The sequence below is a fragment of the Grammomys surdaster genome, unplaced genomic scaffold, assembly GCF_004785775.1.
Source record: "Grammomys surdaster isolate TR1022 unplaced genomic scaffold, NIH_TR_1.0 99, whole genome shotgun sequence".
Taxonomy (NCBI): Eukaryota; Metazoa; Chordata; class Mammalia; order Rodentia; family Muridae; genus Grammomys; species Grammomys surdaster.
The window spans coordinates 12,801,473-12,816,102 of NW_021604578.1; the positions used below are offsets into that span (position 1 = coordinate 12,801,473).

Sequence of the window (14,630 nt, forward strand, 5' to 3'; positions counted from 1 at the left end):
TTAAAAATAAAAATTTGCCTTTCTGTTGCTAACTAATGTTCCCAGTTCCCAGTCATGACTTTAAGTTCTGGGAGCTGATGCTTCGTTCCTGCCTCCTAAACTCTGCCCAACCTCACTTATACAGAAAGAAGATGTGTATTTTTTTTTTTACATCAAGTGGTATAATAAAAAGAAATAATAGCAAAGATACAATTTGTACAGTTGAAGGAACAGCTGCATTCTAATAAATTACTGGAGAGCTCTTGAGTCCCCAGACTTTTACACTGGCATGTGTAGAGGAGCCACTATTTAATTATTAAAAAAGTGTGTTTAGTAAAAGGCAATTTCATTTTCATTATGTAAGATTCATAATATTGCACTCTAGAGAGGATAGTGGGATAAATCAAATTGATAAATATTCAAGTTCAAAAACATATTGAAGACTAGTTATTGAAGAATAATGTAAACTTTCTAAGACACCATAGTTAATAGATAAAGAATAGTTAAATAGTTAAATAAAGTGGCAGGGGTTTCTCTAACATATAAGAACATTAGCGTCAAAGGTTGTTACCATTTATATGTTATCAAGTTGAAAGAAATTATTCTAAAATTAAAAAACTAAAACTGATAATGAAGGCTCCTGCCTAAAATCCTAGTACTATGCAAGTAGAAAGTGGAAGTTTGCCCTGAGTTTTGTGTCAGCATAGATTATAGGCTGAATTCTAGATCACACAGTCTGGGCTAAAACATTTTATCCTATCAAATAAAACAAACAGAAATCTCAATAATTAAAGAAAAGTATTTAACTTCGCAAAATAATATCATCATAATATTTCCTATTCTATGAAAATTTGACCAGAATGAAACTGACAAGTAAAACAACAAAATATGTCTAGAAATGTACTAGGTAGTTAAATAAGAAGATAAGAGCTCCATTTTTCTGCATAGTCATCTATAGTTTACTAGGATTTCTTTCTCAAAAAATCTTTATGCCTAATTTTGTATTTTAGATTTTTAAATCTATTTTCTTAAGTTAATACTTCTGTAAACACAAATAATACCATAACTAAAAGTAAAAATAAGTATATATTTGGGATATTTGTTGTGTTCTTATTGTCTAAGCAAATAGATTTAATAGATCATCAATTTCTTTTTTCTTTTACTTACATTATTGTGTTTCTGAGTTTTGTTTTTTGTTTTTGCTTATAGCAGCATACATGCCTTGTAGTGACTCCACTTCTTATTGTTGCAGCAAGAGTACCTCATCAAGGCAGTGAAGGACGGCGGGGTTTACTTTTTTGGATGACAATTTGAGGGTCTATCCCTTCAGGGCAGAGAAGACATGCAAGCAGGAGACTGAAAACGCTGATAACCTTGTATCCATAGTCAGGATTTAGAGAGCAATGACACACACAGCTTACATTCTCCTTTTATACCATTTTAAGATCCCTCCCACTGCCCTCCTCATACTTAAGGAGGTCTTCTCACCTCAGTATAATATATAAACTGCTTTATAAGACATACTCAGCGATTTTCCACAGTGATAATAGGTCCGATCAAGTTAACATCATTAACATTTTCAGTACCAAATGCACACCTCTATAATGCATAAATAGATTTTCTCTCATCTTTTATTGATGTTACAATATAATTATACTTCTTCTTTTCCTTTCCTACCTCCATCCTCACCGTTACCCCTCTCTATTCTTCTTCAAATATGTGTTCTCTTTTTTAATTAACTGTAATTATATGCACACATACACATAGGTATATATTTATAAATATGATCTGTTCATTACACACAATATTACTTAAATGTATGTTATATGTGTATTTTTTGAAACAGAGATATTTAAGACATGTGGAGATATGATTTCCTCAAGTTTGATTTGCCTAGATACTTAGAAATATAGGTTGCATGATAGTAGCTGTGACTGCCATGTTTTAGATAGCAGGGTCTATATATTTTTTCTTGATGTTTGTTCAAGTCTGAGAATTTTATATGTGTTTTTTATTTATTTTTTGAGATTGTTGTAAAATTGCATTATTCCACACTTCATTTCCTTCCTCTAAACCTTTCCTACTCTTTTTTAATTTCGTGAGTTCTTTTTCTGAGTAATAGATGTGTCACACACGCACACACGCACATACACACACACACAGACACACACATACACACATACACACAGACACAGACACACACACACACACACACGGACAATGTATTCCTACAAATATAAATTTGACATATCCAGTCTAGATCATGTCACTGTTATGTGTATATTTTCAGCAGTGGCCATTTGGTACTGAATAACCAGTTGATGTGCTGTTCTCTAAGAAAGACTATCTTTCCTCTCTCAGCATTCCATAGCCGTCTGTAGTTCTTTATGTAGGAAGTAGACCTCTTGGGCTTACTTACATTCATGTTAACATGTCCTTTGTATTTCCTTTAGTTCAGCTCATTCATTATTTTTTAAATGAAAGACAAAACACATAACAGTATGGACAACAGATCACATTCTTTTCCTTAGTCAGGCCAGTGGAGAATTTTTAGAGCCTTAATACAAATTACTGCCAATTAGTTAGCTTTAAAAAATAGAGCCTCACTCTAATGGAGGTTTAAAGTCCAACATGAAAGTACTATCAAGGTCAGTTTCTTCCAAGGACTTTGAAACAAAAGTGAGTCCAAGTACTTCACCTGTCTTCCTGTGGTTTCCAGGAACAACATGCTAGCCTCTGACATCTTATTGGATTTCACATGGTTTTTTTCCTTTTACAAAAATCAGTGTTCAAATTTTCCATTTTTTTAAAGAAAAAGCACCAGTCATATGGAATTAGGGTTCTTCTGAGTCCAGTATGACCTCAGATTTCTGAATTATTAATGCAGTATTACACTTTTTGCATAAAATATGTTTGCATATGAAAGTAATAAGTGTGGAAGGCCTTGCTTTTGAATTTGTGATATCTGGTTCTTGGATGAAAATTGGTAAAAGAACTACAACAAAAATCAAAATTAGTTCATTGAACAATTTGGTAAGAAGTTAGAAGGACCTATTTCACTTGGGTTAGATTGTTTCAGACTTGAGACGTCACTTAGGCTAAATATTGAGAAAAGAAGTGCAATTTTGTTTTGAATGTTTTGCATAAAAAGTCATTGAGAGTTTAAAAATATAGCAGTTTTGCACAGAGAGAGAGAGAGAAAGAGAGAGAGAGAAAGAGGAGAGAGAGAGAGAGAGAGAGAGAGAGAGAGAGAGAGAGAGAGAGACTGGGCATTGGTCTTGACATAGAATTTTGGAACCTCAAAGCCTATTCCCAGTGACATACTTGTTTCAATAATGCCATGCCCCTAATTCTTTTCAAATAGTGCCACTTCTTTTGGCCTATAGGGACATTCTAAGTCAAAGTTTTGCTTCTAAGATCAGGAATCCAACAAGGATTTCAGTTTTTTCCCACTCTGTTGAACGAGATATTAGAACAGAAGTCCTCTGTTCCAGTACTTAGAAAAGAAAATGAGGGAATCCTCTATGAATAGAAAGGAAGATGAGGGAATCTTTCTTCAAAGATAACATGCTTTTACCTCGGTGTATGCCTTCAGTTTCAGCACTTGGGAGATAGAAGTGGTTCGTTCTCTGTTTATACAGAGAATTCCAGGCCAGCCAGACTGCATAGTAAAATCCTCTTAAAAACACAATAAAACAACACAAACCATTACAAAACCCAAACATTTTATATGGAGGTCAACATTGTCCCAGCCCCAAAGCCATGGTGGCTTCAACGTTCTTTCAGCTTTACCCTCCAGCTGGCTGCTAGGCTGACTTTTCTTGTGCTAGGATATTCTTTGGAGAATTACATGCATTTACCAGCCCTTGTTTATACTGCTTTTCATGCCATCTTCCTCAGATTTACTTCATTTCCAATATATATAGGTCAAGTAAAACATGCCAAGAACTAGTATTATGTTCATTATAATGGCAGTTTTGTGCCAATAGTGGTTTTAAATTTATTGTGATTCTCTTCCTGTTGATTGCAATCAAATGGAAAGCCTGTATTATTATTTTCAAAACTGTATTTGGAAGGATATATAATTTTAGTTGTGTACAATTGTAGAACTTTAATCTGATAAACAGTATGGACTTTCTTAGAATTAATTTCCTTTTCCTTCCTCCCTCCCTTCTCTTGCGTGTGTGTGTGTGTTTGTGTGTTTGTTTGTGTGTATATATTACAGAAGGTAAAGGATTTTTTCACATGCAAAAGGCTATAAGGTCAATCCATAATGCAAAATCAAAAAGATAACAATGAGAATAGTAGAAAATAAATATGCTAGAAGGAGATAAAAGAGTATGGGTGCATATATTTCTAGATGACATTTCAACCCCACAGTGTAAGTGAGTCTCCAGTGTCACAAGGCTGTTTAACAAGATACAAATGATCCTTTGAACTCCTTTGAAGGGCTGGAGTAGAACAAAATTCTGGGCTGGGCATACCATAAACAAACAAACAAACAAATAATAACAAGTTTTAGAAGATATCTTTCATGATATAAACCATGAATGATAAAATTGTTATTGCATATGGTAGTTTAACTATCTTGCTCACAAAGAAAATTCCTTTATTAAAGAGGTTAAATCAGAAAGGGATAATGCTACAATATTATATGAAATTAATTATTGTAGTCTTTAGTATTGGTCTTGGGATCTCTAAGCTTATCAGTTCATGTAAGAAAATAATTTTAGAAATGTGAAAATACTCCAATACTAAAATCATAAGACCATCATCTGTGATATAGAACTCATAATTCAAACAAGAGTGGTTTAAATGTGAATGGCCTCCATAGGTTCATGTGTTTGAATGTTTAGTTCCCAGTTGATAGAACCATCTGGGAAGGATTAGGAGGCATATTGTGTTGAAGGAGACGTGCCACTGGGAATGAGCTTTGAGGTTTTCAAAGCCTATGCCATTCTATGCCATAAAGAGTTAGCTCTCTATGCCTCCCACTTGGCAGATCAAAATGAAAACGCTCAGCTACTATTATAGCACTATGCCTCCTGAACACCATGCTTCCTGTCATTGTGGTCATAGACACACCTTTTGAAACTACAAGTCTCCAGGAAACTCTTTCTTCTATTAGTTGTTTTGGCCACGATCTCTTCCAAGCAATATAAAAGTAACTAAGACAGAGTGTTTTAAAACAAAGCATGTTAAAAAGTATGGTAGTATACATAAGTGACCCCAAACACTCTACAGGAGAACTTCTCAGCTGATAAACAACTTCAGCAAAGTGGCCAGATATAAAGTTAACTCAAATAAATCAGTAGCTTTTCTTTATACAAATGACAAATAAGCTGAGAAAGAAATTAGGGAAACAACTCCCTTCACAATAACCACAAATAATATAAAATATCTCGGGGTAACTCTAACCAAACAATTTAAAAACCTAAATGACAATAACTTCAAGTCTCTCAAGAAAAAAAATTGAGGGAAGATCTCGGAAAATGGAGAGATTTCCCATGCTTATGGATTGGCAGAATTAACATAGTTAAAAAATGGCCATCCTACCAAAGGCAAACTACAGATTCAATGCAATCCCCATCAAAATTCCAACACAATTCTTCAAAGACATGGAAAGAGCAATTCTAAAATTCATCTGGAGAGGCAAAACAACTCCAAATAGTGAAAGCAATACTTAACGATAAAAGAATGGCTGGGGGGAATCATCATCCCTGACCTCAAACTTTACTACAGCGAAATAGTGATAAAAAGTGCATGGTATTGGTACAGAGACAGACATGTTGATCAATGGAATAGAAAAAAAAATATTTTCAAAATATACTTGTTTTAGATGAAGGAATATAACAGGAAAATAGACCAATACATATAGGATACAAATTGAACATTTAAAGGTAACAGACTATAAAACCAAATATAAAATTCTATTAGGAAAAACTGCGTTTTACCAACAGAAAATTATTATGAATCTATATGACCACAGCAAACATAATTGAGAAAAAATAAGAAAAAATGAAAAACAGGGACATGAGGAAAGTTAATATACAAGTTTTCAAATTTTTCAGATTTGAAAAAAAGCAAAATTAAAAGTCAGAAAATATAAACAAAACATACAACAAACAAAAAGGAAAAAAAGAAAAAAAGAGCATATCATGATACATACTCTACAAATATCAGACTTGCATTCATGTGTACCTAGTGCATATACAGAATTTGATCAAGTACTCATATTTTACTAATTACTAGATATGACTTTTTCCTAATAAGCAGTTTTATTTCTTTCTCTATCTGAGTTCCCAGTGTTATTCCAGTGTCCTATGGATTTCCCTTCTGTGAGTGGAAGTTCTCTATTCTCTCTATCACTCCTTTCAGCAATCTTTTTTTCTGTCTACTTTGATGATTTTTACTTTATTAATTTTGTTTTCTAATTTTATTATATAGCAGATTAGAGTATTTATTTTTAATTTTCACTTTCAGATTTGTGCTGATGTCGTTTTAGCAATTCTCGAAAGCTGAGGAGTAAGGATGGCTTTTCTACATATTTTTTTATTTTTTTTCAGAATTATGCTATTAGATGATCTCTAATTATGACTTATAAAATAGTTTATATTTTTTATTTTATTGTGGATAGTATTTATTTTTATACTCTAGTTTTGAAAAATTTTAGCCTGTTTCACTTTCTGTTCAAACCCTCTCAAGTATCTCTCTGCATATGGAAATATATTGAAAGCACATTCTTCAGGAATCACATCTTCTACCAAACAATGTTTTATCTTATGTTATTTTTACTATTGTGAAGCAGCAGTAAAATGCAGTCTCTGGCCTGTCAGCACTTTATACATATTTCTAGAGAGTAATAAATTTCCCCCTAATTTATGAAATATATGTTCTGGGCTTTGAAGACATCTATTATCTTACCACTAATTTATAGTAAATATATTCACATCTGTAGTATTTTAAATGTGAAGTTATATTTCATTTTCTAGCTATAATAATGAGTCTATATGTACTATTTTGAGTAACACTAAATATAGGGATACACACACACACGCACACACACACACACACACACACATATTAGTATGGGATAATAGTAGGAAATTTTGCCAAGCATATAATATGTTCAATTTTTTTTGTTCATAACTTTGCATAATGACAGAGACTTTCAATTTTGTCTATGCTTTCATAAAATTTACAAGAAATCTGGAAATATTGCTAAAATCTAGAGTAAAGTAGATTGACAAGACATTTAAAACATTTATTTGCTTCATAATATGTCTTTTGAGATAAATTAGATAACTCTCATAATATGAAATTCATTCTTTTAAAGTATTCCATGGCTTTATCATATCCACAGATTTTTTTATCAAAATAGATAACTTTAGGATACTTTTGTCTCTTACATATGACCAGTAAAACATTCATTGTCAATTACTACCAATTTCCTCAAAGTTTCTGGCTAATATTTATCTACTTCCTGCTTCTATAAATTTGCCTATCAATGATATTTAATATAAATGAATCATACAGCATCCAGCTATTTATGGTTCTAATTTCACTCAGTCTGCTTGTAACACATCAGAACTTACTTTATTACTGATTGCTATTCCTTCATATGATATGGTAATCTGACTAATATTCTCCACTAAGATGTCCATACTCCATTTCCCAGAACTCGTGAATGTGCCTTGAAGAGAAAATGTGGAATATTTTTGATAGCTTGCATAAAAGTTCTTGAATGTGAAGATTACATAAGGAGGAAGAGCAGAAAGTGGTTTACGTTAAGTAATATGGGGAGAGATAGCTAAAAATCTGAAGGTTAGTATGGAAACCTAATACAGTAGAAACCTCCTAAAATATATACATAGACAAATGTGATCTAAAGGCAATTGCCAAGTAATAGAAGGGTCAAAGTTCCATCTAGCCCTTCATCACTTGTCATGAAGCAAGGCTTCCAGTGCTGAGACTGGATTATATCTAATTGAGTTGTTGGCCAAGGGGCTCTCACACAAATTCCCAAACATTTCAAGTTGTTGCCAAAACTATAGGTTGCTCCCCACAAACTGACATCAAAATTCCATTGCTGAGGACATCACCTATACAAGTCACTGAATATGGAAATGGAGAACTCATGTCTACATAGAGTCTTCACCTCTATGTTCCATCATCTTTGGTACAGGAAGGTACTCTGCATGCTATCAAAAGAGAAATAAGCCCGCTACAAATTCTTTATCAACAGTGGTATACTATGTACAATATATGCTACAGCAATGGTGATACAAACCTTGTAGGAGTAACCAACCAATAACTGATCTGACTTAAGGACCCCTACACAAGATACAACCCATACCTGACACTACCATTGCAATTACAAAGCTGAGACTAGATAGCCCAAGGACCCATGCTAAAATCAAATAAGACTTGTCTAAAAAGAAAAAGAAAGAAAGAAGTGATAAAATTATACTAATGATATTCTGCCATACTCATGAATCATTACCTTATTCATCCATCATCAGAGAAGTGTCCTTCTGGAGTAGATGAGAGAAAATACAGAGATCCATATCCAGATATTATTCACAGAGCAAGAAATCTTAGAAAACTCAGCCCTAAATAGGATGTCACAATCAAACCCTTTCACTCAGGGTTCAACTAACCCCACTGAAAAGAAGACAGAAAGAATGTAAAAGCCAGAGGGGGCAGAGTTTAACAAGAAAACAAGGTCTTTAAAATCAAAATGAGCAAGGCTCATATGAACTCACTGAGACTGAAAAAGTATGCACAGGGGCTAGATGAGTGTATACCAGATCCTCAGTGTTTAGTCTTCTTATTGGATTCCTGCATATGAGAACAGTTGGGTAATTTCAGAAAACTTCTTGTTGCCTGAAGAGCTCTGTGTGCATCCTGGATCATCCATAGCAAAGTGATGACACAATAGCCTTGGAAAGTCTTCACATGGTTATTTAGGTGCTGAAGAAGCTTAATAACAACAAAAAGTTGGTCAAAAAGCTTGGTGAGAAGTATGATACCTTTTTGGCTTCTGAGTGTCCAATCAAGTAGAGCATTTGTATCCCAGTTCTAGGCCTAAACAAGCCTGGCAAGTTCCTTTCCCTATTGACATACAATGAAAACATGGTGGCAGACATTGATGAGGTGAAATACATGATCAAGGATCAAGTTCCAGATGAACATGCAGCGTCTGGCAGTTGCCATTGGCCACCTGAGGATGACTGATAATGTGTGGTGTGATGGGCTGTGAGAGGCAGCTGGGTACCTGGTCAAGTGCAGGCCTCAAACCTCGGAGACCCTAAAGGGACAGTAGGTGTTTGGCCTTGCTCCTGAGCTCTGGATCCTTTCACTTAGCTACAGTCCCTCCCAAAGAAAGGTTTGTGGCCTTTGGTCACGTAGCACAGGTAGAGCACATGACTACAGGCCATAGAGCCTCAAGAGATCTCCTTATTCATGAGATACCTAAATGTCAGAGGGCTTAGCCAATTAAGCATTCCTTTCCAGACCCTCCTCCTACTTGCAAAAGGTATTTAACCTCAGGCCTGCCCTGAGAACACAGGGTACAGCTTCATTCAGTTTCCACCATGACAATAAACCTTTTAAAACCATGGACTGGCTCTTGCCTTTGGGACCCACTCTGAAGAACCGGAGAGGGCTTTCAACTAACGAGCAGCCACCTAGTCTCTGGTGGAGGACGTCTCTGAGTTCCAGCCACAGAGCCCTGCCAACTCAAGCAAGCTAGTTGAGCCAGCCATGACCCAACCAAGCAAATCACCATGACCAAGAGTCTCATTTCCTGCAGGGCACAGTTGGAGCTTCTCCCCCTTGCCCCTTTCAGCTACAGGTCAGTCCAGCTTGTATGTCCCCCTCCCATTTTGGTCCTTCTGTGGCCTACTAATGGCACCTGGGAGCCCAAAGGCTGAGACCAGCCGGTCTCTGGACAGTCACCTCGGCCCAGGGAACCCCAAACCAAGAGCTCTGCCCCCGAGGGACCTCAGACTGGGATCTCTTCACACCTTGAGTGGAGCTCTGTGGCTTCCCATAGCCTGTCATCCTCCTGGCACTGCGTGAACTCAGTCAAATTCCCATGCTTCTGCTTCCTGAGCCACAGCTCCAGCTGCCTGGGGAAGCAGACATGCGGGACCCACAACTCAGCCCAACAGGACCCATGCCCAGGCACGGCACCACAGCCCCACCATAATGAGCTACTCTATAGCATCTACATGGCTGCTAATTTCTTGGTGTCCTTGCTCAAGACGATGCAGCAAAATATCTGGGCTTTGTATGTCAAGAGCACCAAGGGAAAGCCCTAGTGCCTAAAGTAGGATGCCTCAATAAACCTAAGTGCTATTTTAAGTGAGTAAGTAAATAAAAAAATAATGTCATATACAGCACAATGCAATGTTTGTAAGTCTATTTATCCTTTGAATCCCTCCATTGGAAAATAGCAATATGTCATATGATTATCTTGCCTCATCAATTCTTTTTTTTTGAAAAATTTTTATTAGGTATTTTCTTTATTTACATTTCATGTATTATCTCCTTTCCTGGTTCCCCACTGAAAACATCCTATCTCATCCCTTCTCTCCCAGATTCTATGAGGGTGTTCCCCCACCCATCCACCCATTCCCTCTTCTCCATCTTGGCATTACCCTATACTGGGGTATCTAGCCTTCATGGGACCAAGGGCCTCTCCTCCCTGATGTCTGACAAGGCCATCATCTGTTTTATATGCGGCTGGAGCCATGTGTTGCTCCATATGTATTCTTTGGTTAGTGGTTTAGTCCTTAGAAGTCTGTGGAAGTCTGGTTGGTTGATATTGTTGTTTCTCCTATGGGGCTGCAAACCTCTTCAGCTACTTCAGTCCTTTCTCTGAGTCCTCCACTGGGGACCCCATGCTCAATCCAATGGATGGCTGCAAACATCTGCCTCTGTATTTGTCAGGCTCTGGCAAAACCTCTCAGAATACAGCTATATCAGGTTCCTGCCATCAAGCACTTCTTGGCATCCACAATAGTGTCTGGGTTTGGTAACTGTATATGGGATGAATCCCCAGGTGGAGCTGTCTGTAGATGGCTTTTTCTTCAATCTCTGATCCACACTTTGTCTTTGTATCTCCTCCAGAAGGTATTTTGTTCCCCCTTCTAAGAAGGATCCAAGCATCCACACTTTGGTCTCCCTTCTTTTTGAGCTTCATGTGGGTTTGTGAATTGTATCTTGGGTATTCCAAGCTTTTCAGCTCGTATCCATTTATTAGTGAGTGCATACCACGTGTGTTCTTTTCTGATTGGGTTACCTACTCAGGATGATATTTTCTAGTTTTATCCATTTGCCTAAGAATTTCATAAAGTCATTGTTTTTTAATAGCTGAGTAGTATTCCATTGTGTAATTGTACCACAGTTTCTGTATCCATTCCTCTGTTGAAGGAAATCTGGGTTCCTTCCAGCTTCTGGCTATTAAAAATAAGGCTGCTATGAACATTGTGGAGTGTGTGTCCTTGTTATATGTTAGGGTGGTATAGCTGGGTCCTCAGGTAATACTATGTCCAATTTTCTGAGGAACTGCCAGATTGATTTCCAGAGTGGTTGTACAAGCTTGAAGTCCCACCAACAATGGAGAAGTGTTCCTTTTTCTCCATATCTTCGCAGGCATCTGCTGTCACCTGAGTTTTTTATCTTAGCCATTCTGACTGGTGTCGGTAGAATCTCAGGGCTGTTTTGATTTGCATTTCCCTGATTGAGCATTTCTTTAGGTGCTTTTTCATCCATGTGGTATTCCTCAGTTGAGAATTCTTTGTTTATCTCGGTACTCCATTTTTAATAGGATTATTGGTTGTCTGGAGTCTAACTTCTTGAATTCTTTGTATATATTGGATATTAGCCCTCTATTGGAGGTAGGGTTAGTAAAGATCTTTTCCCAATCTGTTGGTTGATATTTTGTCCTATTGAGAGTGTCCTTTGGCTTACAGAAGGTTTGCAATTTTATGAGGTCTCATTTGTCAATTCTTGATCTTAGAGCATAAGACATTGATGTTCTGTTCAGGAAATTTTGTCCTATGCCCATGTGCTAGAGGCTCTTCCCAACTTTCTCTTCTATTAGTTTCAGTGTATCTGGTTTTATGTGGAAGTCCTTGGTCCACTTGGACTTGGGCTTTGTACAAGGATATAAGAATAGATTGATTCGCATTCTTCTACATGCTGACTTCCAGTTGAACTGGCACCATTTGTTGAAAATGTCCTCTTTTTTTTCCACTGGAAAAAAAAGAGAATGGTTTTAGCTCCTTTGTCAAAGATCAAGTGACCATAGGTATATTGGTTCATTCTAGTCTTCAATTCTATACCATTGATCTACTTACCTGGCTCTGTACCAATACCATGCAGTTTTTATCACTATTGCTCTGTAATACAGCTTGAGGTCAGGGATGGTGATTTCCGCAAAAGTTCTTTTATTGTTGAGAATAATTTTTGCTATCCTGAGTTTTTTGCTATTCCAGATGAATTTGCAAACTACTCTTTCTAACTCTGTGAAGAATTGAGTTGGGATTTTGTTCGGGATTGCATTTCTGTAGATTGCTTTCAGCAAGATGGCCATTTTTACTATATTAATCCTGCCAATCCATGAGCATGGGAGATCGTTCCATCTTCTGAGATTTTTTTCAATTTCTTTTTTCAGAGGCTTGATGCACTTCACTCTTCTCCAATATATATTACATTTTGTTAGGTGCTAATGGACTGTCTCATATATATGTTTCTGAAATCACTGCGATGTCCCTATCACTGGTACTCATTCTAGCCATGCAATCAACAGTATCTTGAGGTGAATACAGAGATGAATGCTCAGAAATAAACCAATAGACAAGTAATCCTTTTGTCTCTGAGGAGAATTTCTACACAGTTGTATCTCAGCTCTGCTCCATGCAAAGCCATGTATGTCAATATAGTTGGACAGTGCTTTTGTCCTCTTGAACATGGTTAGAAGCTTCCCTATGACCCACATATTGTTTGAGTCTAGTTCATTACCTCATCTTTCACTACTTTCCATTTCACAGTTTTCCTTAATGAAAATAAAATGGCTTTAACTATTTTTCAAGTCTTACCAGTTGTTAACATACAGAAATATTCACATTAAAGGCAGTCATCTGTTGTAGGAGGTTTTTGTTATGCTACTTAAACTTAATAATTGAGCCTCTACATCTCTCCCTAAGTGTTCTGCATATAGGAGCTTTTCAAAACCAATTCCCTACTGCGATTGGAACAACTTAATACACTTAGCAATAAGGAATTTTTACATTGGTTAATATTTAAGGTTGACAACCTACGTTTATTTTTTAAGGTTTAAATGAAAAACAAAAATATAAAACAAAAATAAATACAGATGGGAGGTAGAAAAAAAAATATATCTTCACTAATACTACTCTGTTATAGAGCAGAGCATATCTGCTGTGGAGGGTTTCGAAGCATGCCTGTGCTTACTCTGTCTTGGATGAAGCCCACAGAAATAACTCTAAAGCTCTTGGATTTTACTACAGTTTTCTATTCTGGAAATGTTTTCAAGCTAAATAACCTGAAAGCAATGTTATGGTGCAGATATTAGATAATATATACGTTTGAATCTTTTCAAGAGTGTCCAAGCTGTTGACAATGCAGGGTAATGTTGCTATATACAAAGTTCATGCTCAGAAACCTCATAATTGATTTTAAAATATTGAGAAAAAATCATGCTTTAAATAAGCTTGATATTTTGTGTTAAGCTTCAATCAAACTATTTGGAAATGCATATGACTATAAGCCATGCCTATATAGACATGCTCATTAGGTTTTACTGAGAAGGTAATTTCATTCATATTTTTTATTTACTAAAATGTTTCTATATAATAAGAATTTGGTAGGACTGAAGAGATGGCTAAGTGGTAAAGTGTGCATGCTACTCTTCCAGAGGACCTGAGATCAGTCCCCAGGACCCACATTGGTTGGCTCACAGATGTCTGTAATTTGAGCTGGAAGGAATGGAACACATTCTTCTGGTCTCCAGTGTCACCCACACATTGTGTATATACACAGAAGTACACACACACACACACACACACACAAACACACACACACGTGGATATTAGATTTTAAAAATTTATTTTTATTTATTCAGTGCCTTTCCAACTCATGCTAATATGCAAAATTATAAAGAATTTAAGTAGTTAAACACCAATAGCCCAAATAACTCAATTAAATATAGGGTAAAGATATAAACAGAGAATTCTCAACAGAGGATTCTCGATTGGCAGAGAATCACTTAAAGAAATGTTCAAAGTCCTTAGTCATCAGGAAAATGCAAATGAAAATGACCCTGAGAGTCTATGTTATACCAATCAGAAGATCAAAAACTCAAGCTACAGCACATGCTGGGGAGGGTGTGGAGCAAAGGGAATACTCCTCCATAGCTGGTGGGATTGCAAACTGGTATAATCACTCTGGAAATCAATCTGTCAATTCCCCTGAAAATTGAATATAGTTCTACCTGAAGACTCACCAATACTGCTCCTAGGCATATACCTAGTAGAAGCTCCACAATATCACAAGGACACCTACTCCACTATGTTCATAGCAACCTTATTCATAATAGCCAGAAAGTTGAAGCAGCCCAG

The 14,630-nt window shown here is 36.3% G+C and overlaps 1 pseudogene; it reads left to right on the forward strand.

Annotated features, from left to right (window-relative positions):
- The first annotated feature begins 8,937 nt into the window (after nucleotides 1-8,937).
- LOC114636074 lies at nucleotides 8,938-10,304 on the forward strand (annotated as a pseudogene).
- Nucleotides 10,305-14,630: the final 4,326 nt, after the last annotated feature.